General features: G+C 42.0%; 1 protein-coding gene across 1 annotated transcript in view; it reads right to left on the reverse strand.

The window, feature by feature from the left end:
• Positions 1–14,974, reverse strand: part of ALK (ALK receptor tyrosine kinase) — a 540,180-nt gene that overhangs the window by 261,223 nt on the left and 263,983 nt on the right. The window lies entirely within an intron of this gene.

Genomic DNA, 14,974 nt, shown 5'->3' on the forward strand with positions numbered 1-14,974 from the left:
AATTTCTCACCCCTTAGAGTGCAGGCCTCCTGGGAGACTGACTGAGGCCCTCGGGATGGTTGGAAATGTGCTAGTCTCCTGAAATTAACCCATCACTGGCTCACTCACCCTTTTGCAGGTTGTGGGCATAAACTGAGAATAACTGGAGCTCAGGGCCCATTTAGTAGTGGTGAAAGCAATTGATGGTGAATCAGGAAGAGGAGGCAGACATGTAGCCCTATAAATACAGGAAGTCCTTATGCCCCAGGCACTCTGAGAGGCTTGAGCTCACTGATAGTCATGCTAATAATAACTTCAAATGTACCTAAGATGTTTCTTCTGAAGGGCATTCTGCATTCTCCCAGTTGTAATTTTATTTCTTTTCCTATTGCTTCTACCACGTTGCTCTTGTTATGCCCAGTTTGCAAAAGGAGAAACTGAGGCACAGAAAGTCATGAATTGGCATTGGTTCTACTGGTTTCTCAAGCATTCAATAAAATAAACTACAGTAGAGAGCAACATGATTGCCATTGGAATGTGTATTTAGTCTGCCAGAACAGTCCTACGTGGGGAGGCTAGGACTGAGAGTGAATCGGACTCTCCCCCCTCTCTTTTATTGCTTAGCTTGAGGTGGTTGAGGGTTATGGGCAGGAACATGACAGAAACTGAAGAATGTGGAATGATACTGGCTGGTGCAAGATGCAGGGCAGGCAGGTGGCCAAGTCTGGGCAAACCAAAGGTCACCTTGATTTAAAGGACCTGCCCCATGGGTGCTCCCTGGGCATCATGAAATATTGGGAGCTAGGTCAGCCCAAGGCTGCCTGATTTGGAAGCGCTTTTGCAAATTAACAGATGAAGACTGAACAAAGGAGGAGTGGGTGCCCAGGAGACAACAGAGGACTGGGCGAGAACTCCCAGGGCTGTATTAAGACTTTTGGGGGCCCTGGGTGCTTTTGCCATTATGGGATCCTTTATACAAAAAAAAAATTAAAAAGTCTGTTTTATAATTGCATTAATTGAGATAAATATATTAATAGCATATATTAATGTATACAAATTATATTAATATCATATATTTAAACCATTTTATTAAACTCAAAAGTTCATTTTTTTCTTCTGATTTTTCAAGAAATTAAAAAGTTTCCTTGGGCTTCTAAAAGTATTGTGGCCCTAGGCACTGTGCATTCCTCTTTCTCATGAATAAGTCGGCCCTGGAAGTCTCCTCTGCACCCTAGGGCTGCCGGCTATAGTAGCTGACTCCTTAGTCCTGCTCAAGCCTGTCCACATACAGGCTTACTCAAATTTATAGGATTAGTTGTAGAGCATCAGTTTGGGCATCTAGGAGTTACAGGTGCATGACTGAAGACACTGAATATCAGAGAGGCCAAGGCCAAGTTATCAAAGATAAAGGAGCCAGGATTTGAACTCAGCTCTGTCTGGCTCCAAAGCCCATTTGGATTTGACTCCTACTTCCCATTGCGTGTCTCCCCTGAGCCTCTGCTGAGAAGGTCCTTGGTCCTTGGTCCAAAATCTCGCCTGACCTGCACTAGAACCCTTTCTCTATACCTTAGCAAATACGGAAATTGATAATTAGGCAGAGGTGGCCCAGTGATAGTAGATCACAGGGAGAAAAGTCTAAAAATAAATTTTACACAATGCAGTGAAAAAGGTCCCACGGAGATGCATGAGGAGAAAAGAAATCATCCCCAGAGGATTAACGTTCTAGTAAACTATAAGCTGCTTATATTTTCACCCCATTACCATAACTTTCAAATAACCGTCTCAAACTATAAAAAGACAATTATTTAGGGCCAGATGCATCACAGGCTGGGTAATGCTCTTCCAGAGCCAATAGGGGTTCCCTCATATCGCTTCCCAGTGGCAGTGTGGTGTCTAAAGAGGAGATGCTGGATTAATAGTAAATAAGAGCTGGTCATGGTGGCTCATGCTTATAATCCCAGCACTTTGGGAGGCCGAGGTGGGTGGATCACCTGAGGACCTGAGGTCAGGAGTTCGAGACCAGCCTGACCAACATGGTGAAACTCTGTCTCTGCTAAAAATACAAAAAATTAGCTGGGTATGGTGGCGGACACCTGTAATCCCAGTTACCTGGGAGGCTGAGGCAGGAGAATTGCTTGAAACTGGGAGGTGGAAGTTGCAGTGAGCAAAGACTGCACCATTGCACTTTAGTCTGGGCAACAAGAGTGAAGCTCTTTCTCAGAAAAAAAATAATAATGAAAATAAGATAAAACAAACAAAAAAAATGAAGAAAACACAACAGCCAGTAAATAGGGATATTTTACCTCTTCTCAAGGATCAGTTCTCAGAGCAACAAGGCTCTGAGGTCCATGAAGATTTGGAATTGTCTTAGGTTTGCACGTTGGCATGACCATTTACCAGGGTATAACTACGCAATTCACTTGACCTCTCTGATCCCCTTGCAGAAAAGTTCTTAACAATCCTAGCCCTATCAAGTAACGGGGTTTTTGTAAGGCTTAAATGAAGTAAGAGATATAACTGGGATTTGTCAACTACTAGCACTATCCAGACACTTGAAACTTGACCCTGCCCCAAAGAGTTCCCTGTTTTCAGACTTTACTGTGTCTGTTGACCCCTGGATACACTAAACCTGGGTTGCTGGAGCTTCTTAAAAGCTGGTTCTTGGCTCTTCCAGCCACCACTGCCAAGATCTCCAAGCTGAGCTGCTACACAATGGCAGTAGATTACACTAATTTGTTTTATTTTATTTGATGTACTTAGAATTAAGGCTTTTTGAAAGCACTATGCAAATGTATGTAAATGACCACACTTCATGAAAAATAATGTGCAAATAGTGTCCTTGTGTTAGCTTAGAAAAATCTGGTGGCCAAAGGCTGTCTATATCTTCACAAGAATCAGGAAGAATAGTTTAAACTTTAGTTACCCTTCCAGCTGTTTTATAAAATACAGATGCTGGGGAAGCTAGAGTTTAGGGTGTGGTTTATAAGCTGTGTGCTTAATATTCTTTTTCAGTCTTCATCAGGGTATTTGACATCATTTAAGCAGTCTTTCAATCATTAATCACTTAAAAATGATGGTGCCAGGAACTTACTCACTGGAAGAGGAGTAAGGAACGAACCTCCCCTAAGGACCTCCTTGGCAATGTGGCCACCAGAGTCAGCTGTAAATGCAGCTGGGGACTCGTCTCCTGGCAAACACGTGGGTGGAGCTGGATGCCATTTTGAATTAAGTCCAGATACCTGATGGAGACACTCAAGACCCTCCACAAGCTACCCCCAACTGACCTTCTGGCCAGAGTCTCTTCCCCTACCCCTCTCCATTGTTCATTAGCACTGTCCATCATGATTTCTCGCAGAAATCTTTCTGGCAGGTACAGCAGCACCTGGGCAGGGAGCGTTGAGACTAAACCATCGTAGTATCTGGGTAAGATGGGGACAGAGAGTCCATGCAGAACAGGTCTACTGACATATGGTGCTTTTATCAGATGGGGAAATTATTTCGAGCAGCACAGCAAGGTGTGGCTTTGGGAGGTAAAAAAAAATCTTGTGTGTATTATAACACAATCCAAGATGATTGCCCCAAATGTGCAAAATCGAATAGAATCGGTCCTGGACTTCTGAGCATGCATAAAAGATAAGAACATGGAGTCAGGACTCGTCCTTCTCTCCACAGTCTGCTTCTATTAGGAGATGACACGATTCAATAGCACCTTTTGTAAAAAGAGAGTGGCTGGGGGAGAGGTGGAGGGGTTTCACCTTGAGCTCAGATGGCTGCTTCACATCTCAGGTTCAATGGCACAGGCCCTCCAGGTAGCTCCTGGCTTTGTTTCCTAACCAGAAACCCACGCACACATCTTGTCTTTGGGATGGAGTGGGGTCCTTATTACTCTCAACTTTTCCCAATCTCTTTGCTGCTCAAATATGTGTGAGTTTTTTGGCAAAAGTTTATTGCTTAATGGGGAGGTGGGGAGAAAGGGATGTGGCTTTTGTTGCAGTTTCACAATTGGTGAAGTAAAAGGGTGAACAAAAACTGATGAGGAATCAAAACTATCTTTTAAATGACAAAGGAGAGTAACATTTTTGGTTTTTTGCATTATTGTTTTCTTCATAAATTTAAGGCCAGATGCAGCAATTTATGGTCTATTATTCTTTCCTGTGGCGCTTGCTAAAAAATTTCAAAGCTATACCATACTGACTTTTTTTCCTTTTGTATTGTACCACTAACGGACACAGTTTGAATCAAATCTCTAACAAAGAGAGAAGTCTCAGAGCCTGCTTGTGTGCTGAAACTGCTGGAAACCTTTTTGATTTTCCAGGGAGCCACGGACGGTGCAGGAGTTTCTGTAGCCCACAGACTTAATATACGCAGTAATTTAGGAGGGAGGCTGGCTTGGTTTTGTCAGTAATGTGCGTTCATTTGCAATTCTCTTCTCTTCTTAATAGACTTGAACTGAGTGTTGAAATTCAGAAAAGGGGGTGTGTGCCTCGTGGGCGTGTTAAACCAGAAGGTGTGTGCTCTCTCTCTACACTCTGGGGAAGGGAAGGCTGGCCATGCAACATTTTTTACAGCTGTATTTGCACAGGTCGGGGAATAACAGTGTCATCCTGGAAGAGCAGACACAATGATATATGTGTTTGGGGGCATCTATAGAGCACAGTGAATCAAGCAACATACGAGTCAGCTCCACTATAAGTCAATCCACGGTTCCCACCAAAAGCTCCGTGGGTAAATGGAGAGGCTGCCTTCAGATTACTGTGAAGATGAAAAATATCCCCATGTATATTCAGACCAATAAAGCAGCCATGCAGGTGAATAAAAACAAATCCGGAAAGTAGAGAGTCTCAAGGCTGGAAGAAACCTTAAGGGCATCCAGACCAGTCACCCCTCCAAATGTCTACACCTGAATCCTCTTCGAAAATCTTTATTTATTCTCCTCCAGTTTCTGGTTTAAACTCTGTCCATGAAGGGGATCTCGCTGCTTCCCCCAGGGCAGCTGACTCATCTCAACTTCTCAGTGACCGGGCTGCTAAAACAAAAACAAAACCCTTCTACTTTATGTTATTAAAATCATGACATCCACTGCTTGATTCTAATTTTATCCAGTATTACACAAAGGGCATAAACAATCTTTCTTTGCATGCCAATCTTCCAATAGCTGCAGGTAGCTGCCATGCCATGCCATATCACATGATTCATTTATTTGATCATTCATTAGGTGAACATATATTAAGCAGCTACTATGTGACAGAAACCAGAGACTAGGGATATAAGGTGGATAAGATATGGAATGTGCTCTCACAATATACTATGGTACTGGACACAAGTCAACTAATCTGAATTTTCTACAGTGAGTGAAAGCCTAAACAATGTCCTCTGGGGGTCTACAGGAAAGCATGTTCATTGCCTAGTGGGTGGGTAAGTGAGTGGAAGTAGAGAAGGCTTCCCAAGGTGGTGGTGTTGATCTTGGGCCTTGAGGGCTGCATATGTCCTAACTTTTCTTCAAACTGCTTGGCAAATTCATCATTAGGAGACTTGCATGTTGGTGTCTACCCAGCCACTATGTTGGGGCCTCCATGAATGTGGGCTCTGACCATCACAACACTTTGGTGCATTTCCATATACAGTTCAGATCTATCTTGCTTCACCTGGGCATGCAACTTGGAGCAGGAAAGCCCCTGGGAGGGGCCAGTACCCCCAAGGGTCTAGCTGTAGGAGCTGAGGGCTTACAAATGTTCGTTCCATCCCCTATCGCCTCCCTACAGGAACTGTCTGTGCAGAGGAGGCTGTTATCTCAAACCCCCATCTGTTCTGTAAAGGCATGGATTGCCAAAGGAAATGTTGAGGCTCAAGCATTTTGTCTGAAATGTGACATAATTGAAGAAAGGCACTGTGTTAAATTGTAAAAGCTCCTTACTTGTGTGAAATTGGAGGAAAGGTCTGTCATTATCACTCTCCGGACTCCCCAGTTACCTGTGAATTGGGAACGCTGGTCTTGAAGACGGGCTAATGGAATGGCTGCCTCACGTGTGGGCACATGGCATTGGAGGAATAGGAAGAGAAAGTGCCAAAGTTGGAAGTGGATAATAGCAAGCAAAACACAAAGGGCAAAGGGGATAATGCTGTCCCCTCCGCTCCCTCCTTGACAGTACGGCTCCTGTGACCGCAGGGAAAGAACATCAGTATCACCAAACCTTCCTTCACCTTCTTTACCTACCTTCTCCGACCCCATGCAGTGAACAATAAAAACACATGGGATGCCAGGTTCAGAGACTGAGGTTCAAAACCACTCAGATGTTCACTGTATGCTTCTGAGGATTCCACATAACCACTCTGAGACTTGGTCATCTCAACTGTCAAGTGGCTTTGGTAATGATGACAATTCAGAGGGATTTTAGAACATTTGTGGCCCCAATTGGGCCAGAGCTCTAATCGTACCAGGGTTAACTAGGACAATTCCAGGGCACAGGGCTGAGTCCTGTAGGGTTCAGGGAAGTGACTGCGACAAGTTCTTTGCCCTCAGAGTTTTTGGTTGTGTGGGGCACACAGGGGAGAGAAAAACAAATGCCAGTATAAGGGATACATAGACAGAGGGTAGACAGATTAAGCTCTGGAAATCAGCACTTGGAGAAAAAGAAAAAATGAAGGATAATTCTTTAAGCCTATTTTAAGTGGATAAAATAAAAATTATAAATGGAAAAAATATGTTACAGTTCTCTGAAGCCTACTAATTCATGGAGGTGAGAGAAAAGGCATAATGAGAGAGGAACAATTTTATATTTGCAGGACTATGGCCTATAAATAATGAGAAAAGGAACCTGTTACCTTGAGGTTAGAAAGCTTAAAAGGAAAAGAGGGTGGGCAGTGTTTCTCAGGCGCCTTTCCTGAGATCACTGACTGCCCTAATCATAGTGCATTCCTGTTAAAAAACAGATTCCTAGGCCCCATCCCTGACATATGAAGTCAGAGTCCGTGGGGGTGGGGCTCAGGACTCCACATTTTAATAAGCTGCTCAAGGTGACTTTTATGAGCCCTAAAGTTCCTAAAACCCTGATTTGTGTAAATAAACACACACAAAGAGTGCTTGTTTTTCAATGAGCTTAATTACATCCTGTGGGTCTGATATTTGCTTGCTGTAAAGAGTAAGTGGTGTGTTTTCTAATCTCAGGTTTATTTCTGAATGTTATATTTCAAGCAGCCTGTCTTCTTTTGCCTGAGAATGCTTTTAGGTTTCAGAAAAACAGACGCTGGAACGAGAATGACCTCACACCTGCTCTACTGCAAATAGATTTCCCACCCTCTCTCTGCAGTCCATCTCCCCAGCCATCGTCCACTTCATATGCTGCACACTGACCATTCTTTCCTAAGCACAACTTCAAAAATGTTTCTCCTTTGGCAAGAGCCATCCACAGCTCCCCCACTGCCTATGGGATAAAGATAAAACTCTTTAGCTTGGCTCCAAGGCCCTTCACACTCTATCGCCCTCCTTCCTGCTAATCTCCCTTTCACATTCTCCTACACACACATAACCAAACTGCAGCCAACCTACACTACTTGCTATCCTCATCTTGTACTTGCTGTCTTCAAAACCTCAGCTCATATCAAACTTCCATTGGACATAACTTCCTCCTCTCAACCCAAAAGAATCTTACCATCCTCCTAGACATTTAAGCGCTGCTTCTCCAGGAAGCCTCTTTTGATTTCCTGTCAGTGCTGCATCCAAATGCGACAGCAATTTTTCTGTGCCATGCCCATGATTCTTAATACGAGCTGTCTGGTACTATGTTTATTTGCATATTTGTCTCCTAAACTTGAAGTTCCTGGAGAATAAGGGCCATAACTCATTCAACTTTGCGTATCCCCTAGAAACTAACATAATGAATGACCTCCAGAAAACATGCGCAGCCGCGCTGTCCAGTGGACGTCCCTGCCGTGATGAATTTGTTCTATAGCTGTGTTGTCAAACAGGGCAGCCACTAGCCTCAGAGTGATTAGTGAACCCTCAAAATGTGGCTACTGTGACTGAGGAACTGAATTTTAAAATGTTTATTTGATTCCAATGAATCACAATTTAAATATAAGTAGCTGATGTGGCTAGTGACTACCCTATTGGACAGCACAGATGAGAATATATTTAACGAAGGAGGTTGCACTGTGCTTAGAAAACATCCCCACTCTCTATCCCACCTACAGATGTCGCTTGATCTGGTTCTACTACTTCCACCTCCTTGTCTTCTACACTTGGCCCTTTACTCCCTGCACTCCAGCCATGCCTGGCTGATTTCCTTTTCTCCAACAGGCCCTAGCTTGTTCTGGCTTCAAGGTTTTTGCTGTTGCATGCTTTGACTAGAGTGTTTTTCTCTTAGATCTCATTCAAATGTTTTTTTTTTTTTTTTTTTTTTTTCCATTCAGGACTCAGCTTAAATGTCCCATCTTTAGAGAGGACTTCCCTGATGTGCTCTCTAAAGTAGACCTCTTTGCTCTCACTCTACCCTCTTACACTTTCTTTATAACACTTTCACTAAAGTCACCTCATTTATTTCATTACTTCTTCATTGTCTAACTCCTAATAAAAGGTAAGCTTCTTGAGTAAGGAAGTGCTCAAAAACAATGCATAATAAAATCAATGGAGGAAAGCATGATGAGAAACAGGATATGTATATAGTCTCAAAGTATCTCCCCATAAGATACTAATTAATTATAATGGGAAAACAGAAACTTTAGTACGGAAGAGAAAACCATCAGGCACCACTGCACCACATGTTAACTTCAAGTGTAACTCAGGAGTAACATCACCAGTTACAAGACATTTTGACATGAGATGCCCACTTGATATGATGCACTGAGAACGATCCGTCACTTCTGGGGTCTCCCCTCCGTAATGTAGAACCTCAATCTACTCAAAAGAAAACGTTAGACAAATCCAAACTGAGTGACGTTGTACCAAATACCTGGCGATTCTATTCAGAAGTGTCAAGGTCATGAAAGATGCATTGAGATTGAAGAACTGTCATATATGGGAGGAAACTAAGCAGATATGATAATTAAATGCAATGCAGGAAACTGGATTGGCTCCTGAACTGGAAAAATGAGTAGGAAAACTGGAAACAATCTAATAAGATCTGTAGGATAGCTAAGAGAATTGTATCAATGTTGATTTTCTATATTCAGTAATTATGTTACAGTCAGGTAAGATGTCGGCATAAGGCAAATTAGGTGATGGGTTTATAGAAACTGTACTATTTTTGCGACTTTTATTTAAATATCAAACTATCTCAAAACAATTTAATTTTTCTGAGACAGAGTCTCAGTCTGTTTTCCAGGCTAGAGTGCAATGGTATAATCATAGGTCACTGCAGCCTCAATCTCCCAGGCTCGAGCCATCCTCCCACCTCACCTGCTGAGTAGCTGGGACTACAAGTGTGCACCAACATGCTTGTTTGTTTTTTTTTTTAATTTATTTTATTTATTTATTTATTTTTTATAATTTTTGGTAGAGACAAGGTCTTGCTATGTCCCTCGGGCTGGTCTTGAACTCCTAAACTCAAGCAATCCTCCTGCCTTGGCCTCCTAAAGTGCTGGAATTTTAGGCGTGAACCACCAGACTTGGCCTAAATAAAATAAAAAGTTTCTTTTAAAAAAAAATTACAAGTTTCTTGAGGGCAAGGGCTTATCTGTCTTGTTCTAGAACAGTACCTACTATATAGTAGGTATTAAATACTTATTTGTGAATGAGAGGGAGACTAGAATGAAGAAGGAAAGATGGAATAGGAGAAAAGAGGAGCTGATAAAGGAAAAGAGAAAAAGAGGAAGGGAAGAGAGGAAAGAAGATATGGAGGAAGTGTGAGGAGAAGGACTGCACAGTTTTGGGAAAATTCAAGGTGTCCCTTGAAGAAGATGTGAAACAGAACAGGCCTGTTAAGGACCTCAGAGAAAAGGCTCTCTCACAGCATCCAGCACACCCCAGGGACACACAAAAGCATGGAGATCTCACATTCTAGATGTTTCATTGAGTTCAATTTAATTCAAGTAGTTAATAACTTGGATTAAATACAATAGTTGGATTAACACATGCAACGCTCTCCCAAAAGAGTTCTCCAGCTTTTGGTGGGCAGGTTAATAACTTTGGCTACTGGATGGAACTGTCATAGTCTAAGGCCTGGGTCCTGAGGGCTTGCATACATGAGTCTCTTAAGACTGCTAGAAATTGGAGCAAGATTAATTCAGTAAAATAGGACCCATTCTTGCATGACCTATAGAACTGAATTTATTTTCAACTGTGGGATATAGAAGATTATACACTTCCCTCAGTATTTCTGGGGGATTGGTTCCAGGACCCCCCTGTGAATACCAAAATTCAAGAATGCTCAAGTCTTTTATATGAAGTAGTATAATATTTGCACATAACCTACACGTATCTTTCCATATACTTTAAATCATCTCCAGATTACTTGGAATACCTAATACAATGTAAGTGCTATGTAAATAGCTGTGATCTTGTATTTTAATTTGTATTATTTTCTATGTTGTATTGTTACTTTTCATTTTTTCCCTAATAGTTTTGATCCTCAGTTGGCTGAATCCACAAATGCAGAACTACAGACACAAAGATCTGATTGTATATGCTGTGCTGTCTTCCAAATCTAAGGACACAAGAAGGGCTCAAAATTTGGGGTATCTTTCCAGTGGAAAGAATGAAATTGCATTGATGAATATTATTTTAATTCTATATATTAACTGCTAATCATATGCCTATATAATAGGCACAAACCAAAACAAAAAACCCTAAAAACCTTAATTTTGAGACAGTTTTATATTTAAAGTTGCAAAAGAGATGCAAAAATAGTACAGAGAGTTCCTATAAACCCATCACCTAGTACATAAGTGCCTATATACTAGGTACATAATTGGCAATTAATACATATAATTAAAATTATATACTATTAAAGTTATATACTATTAAAATTAAAGTGCTATACTCCCTTAGTTGTTCACAGTAAAAGTCCTATGTGGTTAGTTTAATGTACCTGCTTCACAGATGAGGAAATGGGCTCAGAGAAGAAAATTGCTGGCCCTAATTTACACAATAGGGCCACGAAGCCAGCAATCAAACCTAGCTCTCTCTCATTCCGAGCTCTTGAAAAGGGTCCTAGACGTCATCTAATCCAACTCTTTACTTCTTTGCCCCATCTTTCATGTCTATTTCATAACAGACATTTACAGATGAGAGAGACGAGACTTTAAGAGGAAGGGGTCCTGGTCCTGGTCTCTTTCACAAGGTGTGGCAGCAGGAGGTGGCGGGAACAGTGTGAAGAGAGCCCAGAGGGGACTGTCAGCAGACTGGAGTCCTGTCTTTGTTTCATATTATTTCAGTGGGATCAGTGAAGGCATTTGCCTTTTCTGAGCCTTAGCTATGTCATCTGTCAGATGATGAAGACGTGAAAACCCTCTTCTAGCCTGGGAGAACAGCAAGGTGGTCTGGTCAGCTTGGAGACTTCTGCTGTCCTGTGTGCGGGGGACGGAAATGGATGTTGTTTAACTGGCTGAAATGCTGTGCCATGCTAATTACATCAACCTCACAATCCTCTCTTTTTTCCCTCCGTCTTCTTTTCACTGCTTCTATTTCTGTCTCTTTTTCTCTCTCTCACTCTCAGTTTTCAAATAAGGACTGTTTTGTTAGCTCCACAATCAAAATGATCTAATTGGCTGCAGAAGGGGAAAAGCACAATATCCCCAGGGGGAGCCTGCGTCCGGATGCAAGAAAGAAAAGGTCAAAAACCACTTGATTGACTAAGAGAAGTAAGAGAAATGGGAATTCAAAAGCTTCTATTTATAACTGCAGAGACTGAAGTTCTGGGCTGTGCTCTTGACTGGGCAATTATGTTGCAGAGACTGCCTTTCCATCTTTGGGTGGCTCTTAGAAAAGAGAACTGACACAACCAGGCTCTTCTCTTGCGCAGACTCTCTCCTCTGTGGTTTTCCCGAGGTCCCTGCACTCCTAGCATTGTGCTGGTGCAAGGAACACAGTCATAAGTTTGAGGCCAAAGAGCTCTAGATTAAAACTGAGCCTGGTGGGAATACCACTTAATATCCATTAGGATGCCTATTATCAATAAACAATAACAACAATGTCCAGAAAATAATGAGAGTGGTGGGTGAGGTGGAGGAGAAATTGGAATCCCCATGCATTGCTGGTGGGAACGGTGCAGGGGCTCTGGAAAACAGTTTGGTGATTCCTCAAAAAGTTAAAGATAGAATTGTCATATGATCCAGCAATTCTACTCCTGGGCATATACTGGAGAGAACTGAAAGCAGGGACTCAAATAGATATTTGTACACCCATGCTCATGGCAGCCAAAGTAGCCCAAAGGTAGAAACAATCTGTGCCCATTGACAGATGAATGATTAAACAAAATGTGGCACGCATGCATGCGTGCACGCGCGCACACACACACACAATGTCATATTATTCAGCCTTAACGAGAAAAAAAAAATTGACACACACTCCAACATGGATAAACCTTGAAGACATGCTAAGTGAAATAAGCCAGTCGCAAAAAGACAAATATTGTATGATACCACTTATATGATGTATGTAGAGTAGTCAAATTCATAGAGATAGAAAGTAGAATGCTAGTCGCCAGGGGCTACAGGGAGAATGAGGACTTATTGCTCAACTGGTACAGAGTTTCAGTTTTCAAGATGAAAAACGTTCTGGAGATGGAAGGCAGTAATGGTTGCACAACAATATGAATATACTTAATGCCCCTGAACTGTACCTCTTAAAATGATTACATGGTAAATTTTATGTTATATGTATTTTACCATAATAAAAAATGGGAATATTACCACCTAGAATGTGGGGTTATTTTGAGGATTAAATTAGATGTCACATGTAAAATATCTAGAATAATGCTCCATCTCCTAGCAGTTGTTCAACATGTACTGGTTTCTTTCTCTACAGAGAATATACTATTTATACAGAGTGTGCCCTTGCCTTCTCAGTTAGGAGAGAACACCTGAAAAGTGGCCACACACATAAAGACAAAATAGAATGACATTTCTACTGCAAGATGACCACACTCAAAGAAGAAAGAAAGTAATCACAAGCCAGTCTGGAGACCCTGATTTCTCCATTGTATGCCTTCCAAAAAAAAAAAAAATCTTCTTGCAACACACTGAAAGTAGAAAGGCACCATGGTAACTTCCTCTTAAGTTTAAAACAGAAGGGGAAATGTACCTCTCTGGGTCTGAAAAGTGAAGGGAGTATCCTTCCTCACCTACTTAGTCCACTAGGCCAGCTAACACTTCAGCACTGGCTCGATTCAAATGTAGGAGCTGGAATCTTACTCGCCTGGCTGAATGGTGTTTCTGGGTGGTGAGTCACTGCATCTGCCCATCGATGCTCAGCTGAACTTCAGAAACAAGGTGAAGAGGTAAACTGGAAGGCACGAGCCTGGGTTAGGAGTAGGGAGGGTTTCAGCTGCTGGCTGGGAAATGGGCTTTCAGGGGATAATTCCAAACAGTACTTCTCTAAGGCTTCTTCCAGATAGTTTTCAGTGCATCTGTGGCCTCTATGTATGGACAGGTTTCTGCCTGCAGGTCTCAAGGGAGCTCTTCCTGCAGGAGCCCAGGCCAGGCCCTGACCCCTATTGCATACTTGTCTAGGTCTGGGCCTGACTCTTTGTCTTCTTACATTGCTCCTTCTCAGATGGTGCCTTCAAACAACACCATGAATCAGGGAGCTTGGGCTCAGATCACGTTCAAGACTGTCACATCTACATATAGAGATAAATAAAACCAGTAACAGTGGTTTATCAAGAGTCTACTATTTGTCAGACTGTACTGGCTGCTTTATATACATTATTTCATTAACTCCCCACAAGAACCCTTTGATGTTGGTATTATGATTTCCTTCTCATGGATGAGGAAACTGATGTTTAGAGAGATTAGGTGCCTGGTACAAGGATACTAAAAAACAACCCTTCACATACTTTTCTCCTGCTCAGCCACAACTTTTCAGCATCTTGACGGTACTATCATCAATACTTTAGGAAGTTTAGGAAGGTCTCAGATACTACTCTCACCAACAGCCTTTGTGAAAGCCTACCAGTGCGCTTAGCTTATAGGAAAAAAAGACTCTAAGGATGACAAATGGAGACATGTAATCTACTTTTTAAACCTATAATCATGTTTAACATGTGACTCCGTGTTATACAATGTGTATACATACACATACATGCACACATACATGTACACACATATCTATGTAGATTTAAATGTATACGCATGGGTATACATCTGTTTATATTTGACAATCATTTTAGGTCCAGTTATGTAACTTGGGACACAGAGCCTGGAATAATCATCCATAACTTGATTAATTTGCTTCAAAATCAACCAGGAAAACATCTGCTCAGTCACACCCAGGGACTTAGCTTCAGAGACTCTATGTTGTAATATTACATAGAACTTTGAAGCATTCCGTTAAGCCTTTACGGTAATTTATCATCTGCGCTTCCCAATGCTCTGGCCTGAGGAGATGTCGCTAATCATTACACTTTGATTTGGCTGCCTGTCATTTGAGGGACCCTATACCCTTTATAGATACTGCATCAATCTTGCAAATGCCTTCAACACAATCTTGAGGCTTAACATTTCTTCTTGACCTACAGAATGCATTGGGAATTTCCTGTTGTTCCCTGTGGATCAAATTAGGAGTTTCAATGGTGTCTACCGCAAGCAGACCTGGGTGATAGTGGCTTCATTTCACAGACAGTGACTGAACAACTGAACCATAGCTGAAGCCTCCATTAAGATTGAATTCTCCTGGTGCTGGACAAAATTGTCAATAAGAATAAAAGTTCGGGAGGGCGGAGCAAGACGGCCAAATAGGAACAGCTCCAGTCTCCCCAACTCCCAGCGCGAGCGACACAGAAGACCGGTGATTTCTGCATTTTCAACTGAGACTCCACCTCTGGGGTCTGGGCACACATAA

This window comes from Rhinopithecus bieti, unplaced genomic scaffold (genome assembly GCF_001698545.2).
Source record: "Rhinopithecus bieti isolate Rb0 unplaced genomic scaffold, ASM169854v2 scaffold_7681, whole genome shotgun sequence".
NCBI lineage: Eukaryota > Metazoa > Chordata > Mammalia > Primates > Cercopithecidae > Rhinopithecus > Rhinopithecus bieti.